Here is a 4,153-nt window from a genome sequence, read left to right as displayed (position 1 = left end):
TTTTTCTTTTGTAAAATGGCAATGCTTTTTAAAAATAATATTGTCAATAGGTTGCTCATTTCTGTTACTTCAGACACAAAATTCAAAATCAGCTGTTTTCCACGCTTGATTCTTTTGGATTGCTCCAACTTTCTTCCGTGTGCTTACATAGGAAACAAAATACTGTTATAAAAAATGCTTTTTTTAATGTTTCAATTAGTCTGTTAATTATGAAGATTAGGGGTTCAAAACAGTCCTGTTGGGCTTCCCTGGTGGCGCAGTGGTTGAGAGTCCACCTGCCGATGCAGGGGACACGGGTTCGTGCCCCGGTCCGGGAGGATCCCACATGCCGCGGAGCGGCTGGGCCCGTGAGCCATGGCCGCTGAGCCTGCGCGTCCGGAGCCTGTGCTCCGGCGACAGGAGAGGCCACAACAGTGAGAGGCCCGCGTACCGCAAGAAAAAAAAGCAGTACTGTTATTCTTGTCTCCTTCTTGTATCCTTCATTACTGACACAAAGACCTAAGTCCCTTAACTGGTGCTTTTCTGTATCTGAATGGCTGCAACACAGCCGAACAGCTTTTCTGGTGTGAGATCCTCTGCCGATTTATTTAGAAACTGTGCTATGTGAATAAAATATACCTAAAGGAAAATGTCTTCATATAACTGGAGGATTCCTGTCCCAGTTCTAAATAAAAATTCCTCCCCATCTCTGCAAAATACATCCCAGCCTGGACTGGCTGGATCAAGTAGAATAGTGACTTGTGATGCTATGTGAATATCCAGTCTATCAAGTATATGCTAGTGTGAAAACGTAAGACTACTTGATATGGAGAAAATGTGTAAAGAGACTGCCCTCAAAGAATACTTCAGATGTTCCAAAATATTTCAACAGCTTGCTGCAATCCACACAGAAAAAGGCCAGTTGGGATGGCTTCTTCATGCGATTTCCAAATGCAATGAAGGCAACTGCCTCTTCCAAACTGAGAATGAACAATGCCACAATGAAAGACACCCCTTGGACATAACCAACATCAGGTCTGTAACATGAATATGCTCCTGAGATACTGTATAAAACATCCTGATATGGACCATCCTTCTGAAAGATGTAGAGAGATGGAAAGGCATAGGATATGTCCAGCTTAATTCCAGACCAGCATCTGGAGAATCATCATTCTGGACCAGCATTACAGAGAATGATATGTTTAGATAAAAGTTGTTGGGGCTTCCCTGGTGGCGCAGTTGTTGGGGGTCCGCCTGCCAATGCGGGGCACACGGGTTCGTGCCCCGGTCCGGGAAGATCCCACATGCTGCGGAGCGGCTGGGCCCGTGAGCCATGGCCGCTGAGCCTGCGCGTCCGGAGCCTGTGCTCCACAATGGGAGAGGCCACAACAGTGAGAGGCCCGCGTACCGCAAAAAAAAAAAAAAAAAAAAAAAAAAAGTTGTTTTACTGAAGCTTTCCCACCATTTCCTTCCTCTGGGGAGGAATACTGCATAAAGTTCAGGAGTGATACTTATTTAGTCCACTTACTACAGCTAGACTCCAAGCTTTACCATGAACACTAGGGGGCAATCCCTGCACCTCAATTCTCCAACCTTTTTCCTACTATGAATTTCTTCCCTGGTCCAAATTACCATTGCATTTGCAATATTTTCTTCTTAATTTTTTTAAATGTACTGCTTTAATTTCTCAATTTTAAGACTCAGCTCAAAAGTCTCGTGTTCTTGTCACTGATTTGGCAAGAAGATTTTCTTGGAGTAAGCAAAGATTTCAACAGGACACAAAAGCAATCGTCAGTCATGTGATGGCCCATACTCAAGAATCAGAAAGGTGGTAGAAGGTGGCTCAAATTCAAATTTCGTATGTCTTAAAGACTGAAACGGTGATTTGTAGGTCCTCCCTGTTCATGCTTTTTTCCTGCTGAATGTTTTTTGGATTTTCTGAAGATTCTCTCTGGGAGGGACTTTATCAAATAATTTCCAACAAGGAACACTGTGGACAACTGATCTGAGTTCCTTTTGTCCTTTTTGGAAAAGGTTTCAGACAACCAGGGGCAGGTAGAGGGGCTCTCTGGAAGAGGAGGGAGAGAATAACGCCCTCTGATTCCCAGCTGCTTCAAGTTCATGGTCTTTGGTATCTGCAGCCGCCAGGCAGCTGCTTTGCGGAGGACAGGCTGCCCATATCAGCAGTGACATCATCACCAGGCCCCTCCAGGTGGACATGACCACAGGAACAAGGGAAGAGGCTCCCTGCCCACCTGGGGAAGCTGTGGCAGGTGCCTGACCAGTCACTTTTAGGGAACTAAGGTTGACTTTATTGAAACAGTGCTGACACAGCCCTCCTGGTACCTGGCTTACAGGGTCCAGCTGGTAAGGAAGCTCACTTCCATGACCTGCCGGGAGGCTACAGATGTTATGAGGACTTTGAGAGGAGAGGAAGTCACCCAAAGCATGTAAGTACTGCAGAGGAAACCTGGTGGATCAAGTTTCTTGGGCGTGTCTACCTAGCCTCAGGACAGCAAGTAATAGAGGATTTTAGAAGTGCAACCTGAGATTCCTTATGGAGACCTCCAGCAGAGTAAACTTAAAGAAGGCCTTTATGCTAAACTAACATTCTTGCTGCACCTACGTAAATAATCAGGCCAAATCTAATGAGGCCACATTCATTTTGTGATCAGAAATCTTTGAGATTCTTTTTGATCAAAAGTAGGGAAACTGTAGGGGAAATTTTGTGCTTAAATGGAAAAATAAGTGTTTATTTTAAAGCAAACCTGGGTTGTCTGATTCTGATTCTGTAAACTGTAGATAACTGACAGGAATGCCGATAATTCTTGTCTATAGACATGCAAACAAATTCTATATGGGGAGAGATAGTCAAAAAACCAGTTTTGGCTCTATTTGTACATTCTTTTCCATATTCCTGACCTATAACTCTGTCTGTTATTGATACTATCCTTTGACCCAGTTGTATCACTTCACTTGTTTTCTATGAATGAGTTAAATAAAATCTTCAACTTGTGTTTATTCTTATATCTGTATGAGAGTCATGATTTTACCTGCTTTCGAAAATTATCTTTTAATGCCTGCTTGGAACTAAACCACCCTTTAATGGCTGATCACCTGTGCCCTGAGTCTTCGCCTCAGCCCCAGAGGGCCTTAGAGACTTTCAGACAACAGCATCAAAGAGACTTTTGAGGCTGCCCAGTTTGGTGACCTTCCAAACAACCTAGCACAGGAACTTCCTAGCAGCTTTATGGTGGTAGCCCTACAGTTTGAGGTGGCCTGAGACTTCTTGGCTGACATTGTCCTGGCTCCTCTTAAAGGCTGTGTACACCCCAAAAGTAGACTTCAGGAGAAAAGTACACATTTAAGACCCTCATAAACTATCACAGACAAGAGTGAGATAGCTGAAGCACTGCCACATGGGGTTTCAGAAGCTTGTTTAAAGCCATGGGAAGCTTCATGCTTGTGTCTAGATGGCAGGTAGACTGGGGGCGGGGGACTCACATTTTCCTCAAGGAGGACACCACATGGTCAAGCAAGTCATGACCCAGGAGGGCACAGCCTGTGGTGAAATCGGTGTGTGAAGATGCAGGTGGTCTGAGCTGCTGCACAGATATCCTTTGCATTCTTCTAGCAAGCGATTAGCATGTTATCGTCTACGAACTGACCTGGGATGTATTAGCCATCTCTAAAGTTGGAGGCACACATCTCAGGAACGGTTACTCAGGACAGCCTTTCTTAATTTTCATGTTTGCGTATGTGTTTGATATATTAGTAGTACAGGCATATAATTTGTAAATACACATATACTGAGGTTGCACGTCCAACTTTTTCCTCACAGGATGTGCAATCAAGATTAGAAAATTGGATACATCATGCAAACGTCTTGCTACTGCGTTTCCCAAGGAGACTCACCACATTGGTATTGGGAAGGTTGGACCATTGGGAAGGCTGGACCATGTGCACATTTATCCCACAATTCATTCAGAAAAAGCATGCCCACCTTGCTGATTATATTCCTGAGAGTTTGTCCTCTGAAATTAAGGACTTTATTGTGCTCGTGTCTCTATTTCTAATACTTAGAAAGGCGATTGGAACATAGTAAATACTCAATATTTGTTTAATGAATTTTACAGTGGTTTAACTCAATATCCTATGTTTAACAATCATTCCT

General features: G+C 43.7%; 1 pseudogene; it reads right to left on the bottom strand.

The window, feature by feature from the left end:
• Positions 1-507: 507 nt before the first annotated feature.
• LOC115839430 (TBC1 domain family member 12 pseudogene) lies at positions 508-3,939 on the bottom strand (annotated as a pseudogene).
• Between the last annotated feature and the right edge of the window lie 214 nt (positions 3,940-4,153).

Source organism: Globicephala melas, chromosome 8 (assembly GCF_963455315.2).
Source record: "Globicephala melas chromosome 8, mGloMel1.2, whole genome shotgun sequence".
Taxonomy (NCBI): domain Eukaryota; kingdom Metazoa; phylum Chordata; class Mammalia; order Artiodactyla; family Delphinidae; genus Globicephala; species Globicephala melas.
Note: the sequence above shows the minus strand (reverse complement) of the source record. Positions and strands in the feature narration are given on the sequence as shown.